Source organism: Chiloscyllium plagiosum, unplaced genomic scaffold (assembly GCF_037043375.1).
Source record: "Chiloscyllium plagiosum isolate Xiang-an unplaced genomic scaffold, Cpla_swu_hap1 HiC_scaffold_15, whole genome shotgun sequence".
Lineage (NCBI taxonomy): Eukaryota > Metazoa > Chordata > Chondrichthyes > Orectolobiformes > Hemiscylliidae > Chiloscyllium > Chiloscyllium plagiosum.
This window is the reverse complement of record NW_028270153.1, coordinates 5,759,117-5,772,664: the sequence shown is the minus strand read 5'-3', so window position 1 is coordinate 5,772,664 and position 13,548 is coordinate 5,759,117.

Genomic DNA, 13,548 nt, shown 5'->3' with positions numbered 1-13,548 from the left:
TACATCTACCCCTCTCCTCCCTTGTTAGCCTTCCACAAAGATCACTCCCTCTGAAACTTTCTGGTCCACTCCTCCTTCACTCTCAACATCCCCACGGCACCTTCCGCTACAACTGTGAAAAGTGTAACACCTGCCCATTTCCCTCCTCCCTCCTCAGTACCCAAGTGTCCGAACACACCTTCCAGATGAAGCAGCACTTTACCTGAACTTCCCACAATCTAGTCACTGCATTCGCTGCTCACAATGTGGTCTCCTCTACACTGGGGAAACGAAGTGTCGATTGGGTGACTGCTTTGCAGAACAACTATGTTCTGCTTGCAAAAGAGACCCTGAGCCTCCAGTTGCCTGCCACTTTAATATCCCACCCTATTCCCTGGCCAACATCTCTGCCTCAGCCTTGCTGCAGTGCTCCAGTGAAGCTCAGCACAAGGTGGAAGAACAGCACCTCCTTTTCCACTTGGGAATCCTGCATCCCCACGGACTCAATATCACATTCAGTAATTTTCAGGCTTGAGCATCTTTTCCCAAGTTTTCCCCAATCACCCCCCCCCGCTCCCCTGCCACACCACCACCCCCCTCTAACACACACACACACACACACCAGGCTTCATCATCACATGGGCTGCTATGACACACGACCCACTGTTTCCTATTAATTGTCTTCATTAGCAGTTACTAATTTCCCCAAAATGGCCTTTAACCCCTCCTTTGTCTATCCAACTGTGTTTCTCTCTCTTCGGCCTCTATCTCTATCTATAGTTTAATCTCCACCCCCCCCCCCCCCAACCCCTTATCTTCTGTATAAAACCATCATTTTCATAGCTGCTGTCAATTCAGGGTTACTGGACCTGAAATGTTAACTCTAATTTCTCTCTACTGACACTGCCAGACCTGCTGAGATTTTCCAGCACCTTCTGATTTTGTTTCAGATTCCCAGCATCTGCAGTTCTTTCATTTATTTCTTTCATTTCCACCTTCATCTTGCGACATGAAACCCTGAGCCCCTTGAGCCCTGGCCCAGTGGCCTGGTCATGTCATACTGCACTGCCCCCTGTCGAAGCCCCAAGGTTAGGGAGGGTGACTGTTGATGACCCTCCTCTTGCAGTAACCCCTGACCTCCTGCATGTTTAAATCTCCTTTATATGTTGAGTTGCTCTCCACTTCACAATAAACATCACCTCTGCATCCAGCATACTGCCTCTAATTCTCACAACTGACTTCCCCAGCTTCCCTACCACAGCAATGGGTCCTGATACCACCTTCCCCACTCCCACTGAGTCTATCCCCAGGACTGACTGTGACCCAACCCCCAAAAGAGGTGGGCAAATTGTATAATGAGTGACCAGACCCCTGACTGACCTCCCTGCAGCTCCAATCCTGATGATCCATCACTCCCGGTTGTACTGTGACCTATTCTCCAAACTCCAGTGAGACAGACCCCCTGATCCTGACCACCACCATCACCAGCAGCTGACTGAGCATGTCCGAGCCCCTGCAGTCTGCAATTGGCTGGCTGTAGTGTGATTCTTAAGTGACATCAGTCCAATATGACCAGACTAGGAACTGCTCCCTTTAGACTGTGGGACATGGCTGGTTGACTGAAGCAAGGGCCCTGAGTTTGCATAATAAGCTGATGTTCTGTGACATAGCACATTGCTATAGAGCAAGATGGCCTTGTTTGCCTGTACTGCTCGCAAAACAAAACTTTTTACTGTACTGAGGTACATGTGACTGCAATAAATCAAAACAATGTCCAACTCCTTCACTGATCACCACTGACAACCAGGACCAGCTGCCTGGCCTTGTGTCTGTGCCAAAGGGCAAGGCAGGATGGGAGGACTGTGAGTGTATAAGTTCTGAATAAGGCAACAAATTGCAAAAAGGAAAGGCAGAGATGCTGTGAAAGTTGAAGTAGGTGCAAAGTAAGTGAGTGCTAAGAGAGCCCTGAGATGGGTCTTGTCCAATCTATCAAGTGGGCACTTGTGCCTGTGTTTGAAGTGTCTGGGCTGCAGCATTATAATGAGGGCTGACCATGTGCTCCAAAGCGCAGCATTGAAGTGCTGAGCTGCTGCTAGGGTTAGATGGAGACATGCCGTGAGGATGTGGTGAGGCTGCTGTGTGCTCAGTGCCAACGTGTGAATGAAGGCAGGGGGCACTCACTGCCCACTGAGTGCTCCCTGAGATTATGGAGATAGTCAGCGAAGATAGTGCCTGGAGGAACAAGCAGGGAGTTGGAAATGCCATGCACTTGCTCAGACTTTGCATCATTGTTTGATTAAGTTTGCTTTTTGGTAAGAAACCATTTATTTATTTTGGGCTAAGGAACCTGGCTGACTCGTTTTTAAAACTAAACCTGGCACATCCAGTGGCCTATTTAATTAGCCTTAACCTTTGTGGCTGACTGATGGAAAATTGAGACACCCCCACCCCCACCCCCAATCTCAGGCATAACAAATTGTTGGGAATCCACAATATAGTGATTGTAACACGTCAGTCTGCTGAATAGCATTGAATATGACTTTCCTGAATGGGGCTGTTAACCTGGTCCAATCAGGGAGCCCTGGCTGACATAAAAGGGTGACTGTCAGGTTATTAGGCCCCTTCATGCCTGACTCAGTGAGAGACCATTTTATTGTCAAAAGCCATGCATTTGTAAATAAAGGGGGATTGGTGGTGGGATGCAGGCCCCTGGTGAGTTATTTCACATAGCCTTCTGGAATAGACTCTAAAGGGTCAAAACCTTTTAATGATGTAGGTTTTCTTCATCCTAATCCTAAATGGACAAACCCTTACTCTGGGATTGTCATTCGGACTGTCATTCGGGGCTAGGGGAAGAGATTTTCACCTCAACATTTCCCCTCTCCCCCAGGGCTTCAGATTTTCTCCTTCTCAGTCTTGCTTTGTCATTCTGCATTTTCTTTTCTGCGAGATTAAAGTCCTCTGCACTGCTCCTGCATCTCTGCTAAGATAAGCTCTGCATTTTTGCTGTACTCTCACATCTTCTTGTCCCAGTTGTCTAACCCTCCCTGGCAGTTAAACCCATAGTACATCTATAAATAGTAACCGAACCACATGGCTAGTCCGATGTGATTTCAACCTACCTGAAGAACTGTAAGCATCGCTGAGGCACCAAAGGTGTTTTATTCTAAAGCAGAGCTTCAAATAGCCATTTATGCAGCTTGCTGTACTGCATCAAATGGCTGTCCTACGATCTCCCTAAATTCACAGTTCAAGAATCTAGGACAGCCAACAACACTCAGCAAATGTCATATATTAAAAAGATTTGGATGTGATAATATGGGAGCATTTAAATCACAATACATACCCACAACAGCTGAGCAACGTTTATGATTAATTTCTCCATCTTATAAAACTGACCACCTGGTGCTATTGAATCCTCAATCATTTAATCCCACCAATGGATGTGAATTTAAATGACCTAAGATATTTTTAATATTAAAAAAATTAATAATCTGTTTTTCTTTTTAGTTTAGTCAGTGCAGGAGGTTTGAAACACCCTGGGAGGTACATTACAATGAGATAAATTCTACAGCATAAGGACAGGCTGTCAATATGACTGATCGATGCCACTGCACATTTTCCACATAAACTGTAAGATTATAAACCATGATGTGGAGGTGCCAGTGTTGGACTGGGGTGGACAAAGTCAGACAGGGCACCAGGTCATAGTCCAACAGGTGACAAAGGGACAACGCTCTGAAAGCTTGTGATTTCAAATAAACCTGTTGGACTATAACCTGGTGTCATGGGACTTCTGACTTTATAAGATTATAAGGAGAAAGTAAGGACTGCAGATGCTGGAGATCAGAGTTGAGAGTGTAGTTGCTGGGAACACACAGCAGGTCAGGCAGCATCCGAGGAGCAGGAGAATCGACGTTTCGGGCATACACTCTTCATCAGGAATGAGGCTTGTGGGTCAGGTGGGCTGAGAGATAAATGGGAGGGGATGGTGTTTGGGGGGAAGGTAGCTGAGAAAGCGATAGGTGGATGAAGGTGAGGGAGAATGTGATAGGTCAGAGGGGGGACCGATCGACAGGTCTGGAGGGCAGTGCTGAGTTGGAGGCTTGGGACTGGGATAACGTATGGGGAGGGGAAATGAGGAAGCTGTTGAAATCCGCATTCATCCCGTGTGGATGAGGTGGAGTATGAGGCGCTCCTCCTCCAGGCGTCAGGTGGAAATGGTTTGGCGGTGGAGGAGGCCCAGGACCTGCATGTCCTTGATGGAGTGGGAGGGGAAGTTGAAATGTTCAGCCACGGGACGGTGGTGTTGGTGGTACGGATGTCCCAGAGATGTTCTCTGAAACGATCTACAAGAAGGCGTCCTGCCCCAATGTAGAGGAGACCACACCGGGTGCAATGGATGCATTAGATGACATTGGTAGAAGTACAGGTAAATTTCTGACAGACGTGGAAGGATCCTTTGTGACCTTGGACGGAGGTGAGGGGAGTGGTGGTGGTGCAGGTTTTGCACTTCCTGCAGTGGCAGGGGAAGGTGCCAGGAGTGAGGTGGGGGTGGGGGACCTGACAAGGGAGTCGCGGACGGAATGGTCTCTCCGGAACACTGATAGGGGTAGGGAGGGAAATATATCTTTAGTAGTGGGGTCCATTTGGAAGTGGTGGAAGTGGTGGAGGACGATGCGATGTACACAGAGGTAGATGGTGGAAGGTGAGTATCGGGGTGGGGGGAGGGGTTCAGTCCTGGTTGCATCAGGAGGGGTGGGGTTCAAGGGCGGTTGTGCATGAAGTGGAGGAGATATGTTAGAGGGCATTGTCAACCATGTGGGAAGGAAAATTGCGATCATGGAAGAAGGAGGCCATCTGGGACTTTCTGAGCTGGAATTGGTCACCCTGAGCTGGAACAGATGCAGCGGAGGTGGAGGAATTGGGAATAAGGGATGGTGTTTTTACAGGAGATAGGATGGGAGGAAGTGTAGTCTAGGTAGCTGTGGGAGTTGGTGGGCTTGTAGTAGACGTCTGTGGTTAGTTGGTTGCCAGAGACGGTGGTGGAGAGTTCCAGGAAGGGGAGGGAGGTGTCCGAGATGGTCCAGGTGAATTTAAGGTCGGGATGGAAGGTGCTGGTGAAGTTGATGGACTGTTCATCCTCCTCGCGGGAGCATGAGGTAGCGCCAATACAGTCATCGATATAGCTGAGGAACAGGCGGTGGGGTGGTGGTGCCGATGTGACTGCAGAAGATGGACTGTTCCACGTGCCCAACAAAGAGGTTGACATAGGTGGGTCCCATGCGGGTGCCCATGGCTACCCCTTTGGTTTGGAGGAAGTGGGAGGATTGGAAGGAGAAATTGTTGAGGGTGAAGACCAGCTCAGCCAGGCAGATGAGGGTGTCGGTGGAAGGGTACTGGTTGGGACAATGTGAGAGGAAGAAACAGAGAGCTTGGAGACCGTCGTCGTGGCAGATCAATGTGTACAGCGACTGAATGCCCATGTGAAGATTGGGTGTTGGGCGCCAGGGAAACAAAAATCTTGGAGGAGATGAAGAGCATGAGTGGTGTCCTGAACGTAGGTGTGGAGTTCCTGGACTAAGGGGGACAGGATGGTGTGGAGGTAGGAAGAGATGAGTTCAGTGGGACAAGTGCAGGCTGGGACAAAATCATCGTTTCCCTGGCCCCCGTTGCCTCATCTTCACCATGGACATGCAGTCCCCTATCACCTTCTGCCTCACCTTCATCCACCTATCGCTTTCTCAGCTACCTTCCCCACAGCCCCACTCCCTTCCCATTTATCTCTCAGCCCTGGCCCACAAGCCTCATTCCTGGTGAAGGACTTATGCCCGAAACGTCAATTCTCCTGCTCCTTGAATGCTGCCTGCCCTGCTGAGCATTCCCAGCAACACACTCTCAACTTTATAAGATTATAAGAATGGGAAGGTTATGTCAGAGTTCTACAGAGGTTTTGTTAAGCTACGGCTGGAGTAGTGTGTAGTTCTGGTCACCACACTACAGGAAGAACGTGAGCACACTGCTGGGGTAAATGAACCAACATGTACACATGCAGATTTGACCAAAATGGTGGTGGAGTAGTATGCTTCAGCCAGAGCTCTTCTGCTCCAGAAATTTATTTGTTATTTCTGTCCCTTTTTTCTCTTTATTTTCCTCTCTAGATGTTTCTTTTCTTCTTTTCTTTACTCCCAGCCCCACCAGGGACCCAGCGAGGCCTCCTCTTGGACTGGCCCAGCCAGCCCCCTGGCGATCTCTTGGCCCAGTCTCTGTATGGCACATGGTGGTCTCTTGGCCCGGTGTGGCATTGTCAGGCTGGGCATGGTGGTTTCTCAGCTGGGTGTGGTGAATGTTTGGCTGGCCATGGTGAATTTTTGGCTGGGCATGGTGTTTCTCAGCTGGGTGTGGTGAATGTTTGGTTGGGCATGGTGAATGTTTGGCTGGGCATGGTGGTTTCTCAACTGGGTGTGGTGAATTTTTGGCTGGGCATGATGGTTTCGCAGCTGGGTGTGGTGGTTTCTCAGCTGAGGGTGGTGAATGTTTGGCTGGGCATGGTGGTTTCTCAGCTGGGTGTGGTGAATTTTTGGCTGGGCATGATGGTTTTGCAGCTGGGTGTGGTGGTTTCTCAGCTGAGGGTGGTGAATGTTTGGCTGGGCATGGTGGTTTCTCAGCTGGGTGTGGTGAATTTTTGGCTGGGCATGATGGTTTTGCAGCTGGGTAGTCAAATGGCATATAGGTTAGAGTTAAGAAGAAAAGGAAAGGCTCAGCAAGAGTTTTTTGAAGAAGTCACGAAGAAGATTGATGAGGGCAAAGCAGTGGACATTGTCTGTCTGGACTTCAGTAAGGCATTTGACAAGGTTAGCAAGGTTAGATCACATGGGATACAGGGAGAGCTAGCCTTTTGGGTACAAAAGTGGCTTGAAGATAGGAGATGGAGGGTGGTGGGGTGGGGTTGCTTTTCGGATTGGAGTCCTGTGACCAGTGGAATGCCACAATGATCAGTGCTGGATCTACTGCTTTTTGTCATTTAGATAAATGATTTGGATGTGAACATAGGAGATATGATTAGCACGTCTACAGATGAACAGACTTGTCGAGTGGGCAGGACAGTTATGAATGGAATTCAACATAGAAAAGTGTAACACACTTAGGGAGGGCTAACAAGACATAGGATTAGACTCAGGATGGTCGGACTCTGGAAAGTACTGAAGATCAGAAGGACCTTACTCTGCACCTAACCATAAATTTCTGAAAATAACAGGGTGGGTAGATAAGATGGTTAGGAAGACATATGAAACATTACCTTCAATAGCAGGGGCATAAATTACAAGAGCAGTGAGGTTACCTGGAACTGTATAAAATTTTGATCAGGCCATAGCATGCAGTTCTGGTCACCACATTATAGGAAGGATGTGATTGCACTGATGAGGGTGTAGATGAGATTTATGAAGATGCTTAAATGGAAACAAGGTATTGCCTAATCCCAGTCATTTCCAGCCCTGAAGAAAGGTTATGCCTGAAACATTGACTTCTCCACCTCCTGATGCTGCCTGGCTTACTGTGTTCTTCCAGCCTCCTGCCTGTCTACCCATGATGTCCAAAGCAGCCTGCTTGATAGGTACCCGCATCCAGCACCTTAAACATTCACATCAGCAGCAGATACACCAAGCTCGCCTCACACAAATTCTCTCCAAGCCCCTCACCATCTTGACTTGGAGCTTGATTCGATGTTACTGGGTCAAAATCCTGGAACGTCCTCTACCATGAAGATGGAATGTATTGGAATACCCTGTCAATATCTCCCCTGCCCAGCTCTCTCAGAAACTTTTATGTTTCAATAAAGTTGCCTCTCACACTTCTAACCTCCAATGAGTACATGCCCAACCTACTCAATAACTCCTCATAAAAAAGTGGCTTTATTCCCGAGACTGGCTGAGTGAACATTCTCTGGACTGTCTTCAATGCCAGTGTGATTTTCCTTAGAAATGCTGACCAAAACTAATTACATGTAATCTACGTGTAATCTTATATGCATAGGTTTAGCAAAACTCCCAATATTTATATTCCATTCTCTTTGAGTGAAATGTTAAGATTCCATTTGCCTTCCCTATTACCTGCTGAACCTGGACGCTTGCTTTTAGTAATTTATTCTATCACAAGAGCCAGGGACGATTATTTATATCTCAATCAAGATCTCGTGCAAGATGGCAGCTTCTAATATACCCAGAAACTGTGCGACATTGTTAGATTGGATGGTGCCTTATGGAACTTCAACATCAACACTATCAGAGCCATTGCCTCTAGAGACTCCAGCCAATTTTGTCTTTTCTTAAAAAAAAAATTCACAGGATGAGGGCATTGCTGGATAGGCCAGCATTTATTGCCCAGAGGGCAGTTAAGAGTCAGCCATATTGCTGTGGGTTTGAAATCACATGTAGGTTGGACCAGGCAAGCATCCTACCAAATGACTTTGCGAAACAGTTGCTGACAATCAGCAACAGTCTCGTGGTGATCATTAGACTCTCATTGAACTGAATCCCATCATATGCCATGGCAGAATTGGAACCGAGGTCCCCAGTATGTTACCTGGGATAACAGCCCCATGACAAATTTGAGGGCAGCACGGTGGCACAGTGGTTAGCACTGCTGCCTCACAACGCCTGAGACCCGGGTTCGATTCCCGCCTCAGGCGACTGACTGTGTGGAGTTTGCACGTTCTCCCCGTGTCTGCGTGGGTTTCCTCCGGGTGCTCCGGTTTCCTCCCACAGTCCAAAGATGGGCAGGTCAGGTGAATTGGCCATGCTAAATTGCCCGTAGAGTTAGGTAAGGGGTAAATGTAGAGGTATGGGTGGGTTGCGCTTCGGCGGGGCGGTGTGGATTTGTTGGGCCGAAGGGCCTGTTTCCACGCTGTAATGTAATGTAATGTAATCTAATCTAATACCAATAGACCAATACCTCCCTTAAGATTCAGAGTGCTGCCCTCATTCTGAAGAGTTGGCTATTTTAGTTGGATCAAGAGCGAGCAGTTTGGATTTCATCTGAGGAAAGAAGCACAATACAATGAGATGGAGAACTGAAATCAATGCTGGAAGAGCAGCAGGTGAAAGAAAAATCTGGAAGATGCTTTTGGCCTAAATATTTAATCAGTTTAATCTTCAATGAACAGTCAATGGTCATCTCTAGAGATCAGAGAACCTTCAACAGATAGGAAACTACGTGAGTTTTCTGTGCAAGCCTCATGGTCCTGCAATCTCCTGGATTGTATCAACTGTGGTTACTTCCCTTCAACCAGCCACTGCAAATCAGCAAAGAAGAAATAAACCTCAAACTTGTGCACAATATTACAACACCTTTCACATTATATTTCTGCTGAATGCTCTCTGCTCATCTTTATGTGCCACACAAGCTTCTTCTCACTTAACTTCATTTCACCCACAATTTTGTCTAATAGAGAGTGAAGGAGTACAATAATGTCTGAGGGTCAGTGCTGAGGGAGTGCCACACTGTCGGAGGGTCAGTGCTGAGGGAGTGCCACATTATCGGAGGGTCAGTGCTAAGGGAGTGCCACATTATCGGAGGGTCAGTGCTAAGGGAGTGCCACATTATCGGAGGGTCAGTGCTAAGGGAGTGCCACATTATCGGAGGGTCAGTGCTAAGGGAGTGCCACATTATCGGAGGATCAGTGCTGAGGGAGTGCCGCACTGTCGGAGGGTCAGTGCTGAGGGAGTGCCGCACTGTCGGAGGGTCAGTGCTGAGGGAGTGCCACATTATCGGAGGGTCAGTGCTAAGGGAGTGCCACATTATCGGAGGGTCAGTGCTAAGGGAGTGCCACATTATCGGAGGGTCAGTGCTAAGGGAGTGCCACATTATCGGAGGATCAGTGCTGAGGGAGTGCCGCACTGTCGGAGGGTCAGTGCTGAGGGAGTGCCGCACTGTCGGAGGGTCAGTGCTGAGGGAGTGCCACATTATCGGAGGGTCAGTGCTAAGGGAGTGCCACATTATCGGAGGGTCAGTGCTAAGGGAGTGCCACATTATCGGAGGATCAGTGCTGAGGGAGTGCAGCACTGTCGGAGGGTCAGTGCTGAGGGAGTGCCGCACTGTCGGAGGGTCAGTGCTGAGGGAGTGCCGCACTGTCGGAGGGTCAGTGCTGAGGGAGTGCAGCACTGTTGGAGGGTCAGTGCTGAGGGAGTGCAGCACTGTCAGAGGGTCAGTGCTGAGGGAGTGCAGCACTGTCGGAGGGTCAGTGCTGAGGGAGTGCAGCACTGTCGGAGGGTCAGTGCTGAGGGAGTGCAGCACTGTCAGAGGGTCAGTGCTGAGGGAGTGTAGCACTGTCGGAAGTCCTGTGTTGCTAAACCCAGGTTCCATCTATTCTCTTGATGTTAAAGATCCCATGTTACTATTCAGAAGATGAGCAGGTGATTTCTCCCCACTGTCCTGGCCACTATTTACTCCTGAAACAAAGACATTCAAACAAATTGGTCACACTTACATTGATCTTTTGCAGGAAGTTGCTGGGTTTTGATTGACTGCTGCATTTTGCACATTGCTACGGTGCCCATTCTGGAGGACCATATCCCCACATACACAGCGGTGATTACAACAGCTCTCCTCGTGACAGGAATCCCACCTTTCCTCAAACAGAGAGCAGCTTTGTTGGCTCAGAAACATCATCAGGATGGAAGATGGTCACATACCCAGGGCCCTCTGCACAGTGAGGTCTCTGGTACCAGGTGATCAGAGCTCCACTTCAAAGGATGTTTGCGAGTGTGACAACAAGACCATAGACACCAGCTCTCACAACTGGGAGTCACTTGCTGGCAACAATGGAAAACGCTGACACCTCCTGAGGGCTGGCATTCACCACGATGACCAATAGTTGCAGTGACTTGGAAACAGATGCCAACATCAAAAACAACAACAACCTGCAATGTCACTCAGTAGCTTCAGGAGTGTCACTTGTGTCAGTCCCTCAGGGATTCGCCTCTGCAGGCATCAGGAAGAGATGCACCATGTCTGAAATGGATTTGTTGCTGTGTATTCATTGTCTTTCATAGATGGAAGGATGTTAACAAAGAGAATAAAATCAGGTCATTGGCAAATTTAAAACTAACCACATGCACCTCTGTTTTTAAAAATGCATTCTTTCATCAGGTATGGACATCAGTGGTTAGTCCAGCATTTATTGCCCATCCTCAAATGCCGTGGAGTAGGGGACGGGTGTGAGGTGCCTTTTAGAATCACCGGAGTCCATGTGCTGTATGAAGGAATTCCAGGACTTTAACCCAGTAACACAGAAGGAACTGCAATATATTTCAAGTCAGGATGGTGAGTGACTTGGAGAGGAACTTGCATGTGCTGTGTTGTGCCCATTTATCTACTGCCCTTGACCCTCAAGATGGGTTTGGAAGGTGCTGTCAGATATGCCCTGTGAATTTCTGCAGTGCATCTTGTAGATAGTACACACTGCTGCTACTGAGCGTCGGTGGCAGAGGAAGTAGATGTTGAAGGTGGCGAATTGGATGACAATCAAGGAAGCTGCTTCCTTCATGATCTTTCAGATCAAAAAGAAAGAAAAGTGCAGATCAGTACCTGAGCAATGTCAACATTGTAGAGGATATAAATGATCACTACAATTTGGGATGTGCTCGAACAAGGATCAGACAGGGCTCTGGAGGGTTACAAGGTAGCCAGGAAGGAACTGAAGAATGGACTTAGGAGAGCTAGAAGGGGGCATGAAAAAGCCTTGGCAGATAGGATTAAGGAAAACTCTAAGGCATTCTTGTGTGAGGGACAAGTGGATGGTCAGAATGAGGTTAGGGCTGATCAGGGATAGTGGAGGGAACTTGTGCCTGGAGTCGGAGGAAGGAGGGGAGGTCCTTAATGATTACTTTGCTTCAGTATTCACTACTGAGAGGAATCTTGACATTTGTGAGGACAGATACACTAGAACAGGTTGATGTTAAGAATGAGGATGTGCTGGACATTTTGAAAAAACATAAGAATAAATAGGTCCCCTGGGCCAGATGGGATATATCTAAGGTTACTACAGGAAGCAAGGGAAGATATTGCTGCACCTTTGGCAGTGATCTTTGTGTCCTTACTGTCCACTGGAGTAAAACATAGAACATAGAAAAGTACAGCACAGAACTTTGGCCCACGATGTTGTGCCGAGGTTTAATCCTAATGTAAAATATAGTAACTTAACCTACACACCCCTCAACTCACTGCTATCCATTTGCATGTCCAGCAGTCGCTTAAATGCCCCTAATGACTCTGCTAGATGATTGGAGGGTGGAAAATGTTATTTCCTTGTTTAAGAAAGGGAATAGGGATAACCCTGGGAATTACAGACCAGTCAGTCTTATATTGGTGGTGGACAAATTATTGGAGAGGATTTTGAGAGACAGGATTTATGATTATTTGGAAAAGCATAGTTTGATTAGAGATAGTCAGTGTGGCTTTGTGAGGGGCAGGTCATGCCTCACAAATCTGATTGAATTCTTTGAGGATGTGACATAATACATTGATGAAGGTAGAGCAGTGGATATGGTGTATGTGGATTTTGGTAAGACATTTGATAAGGTTCCCCATGGTAGGCTCATTCAGAAAGTAAGGAGTTATGGGATACTAGGAAATTTGGCTGTCTGGATACAGAACTGGCTGGCCCATAGAAGACAGAGGGTGGTGGTAGATGGAAAGTATTCAGACTGAGCTCAGTGACCAGTGATCGTCTGCAGGAATCGGTTCTGGGACCTCTGCTCTTTAAGATTTTTATAAATGACTTGGATGAGGAAGTGGAAGGGTAGGTTAGTAAGTTTGCCGATGACTTGAAGGTTGGTGGAGTTGTGGATAGTGTGGAGGGCTGTTGTAAGTTACAATGGGACATTGACAGGATGTAGAACTGGGCTGATAAGTGGCAGATGGAGTTCAACCTGGAAAAGTGTGAAGTCATTCACTTTGGAAGGTTGAATTTGAATGCAGATTACAGGGTTAAAGGCAGAATTCTTGGCAGTGTGAAGGAACAGCGGGATCTTGGGGTGCACATCCATAGCTCGCTCAAGGTCGCCACCCAAGCTGGTAGGGTTGTTAAGAAGGCGCATGGTGTGTTGGCTTTCATTATCTGGGGGATTGAGTTTAAGAGCCATGAGGTTATGCTGCAGCTCTATAGACTCCTGGTTAGAGCAGACTTAGAGTACTGTGTTCAGGTTCTGGTTGCCTCATTATAGGAAGAATGTGGAAACTTTAGAGAGGGTGCAGAGGAGATTTACCAGGATACTGCCTGGACTGGAGGGCATGTCTTATAAAGAAAGGTTGAGGGAGCTAGGGCTTTTCTCATTGGAGCGAAGAAGGATGAGAGGTGACTTGATAAAGGTGTACAGGATGATGAGAGGATAGATAGGGTGGGTAGCCAGAGACTTTTTCCCAGGGCAGAAATGGCTATCATGAGGGGTCATAATTTTAAGGTGATCGGAGGAAGGTTTAGGGGAGATGTCAGAGATAGGTTTTTTACACAGAGAGTGGTGGGTGTGTGGAATGCACTGCCAGCAGTGGCAGTAGAGTCAGATACATTAG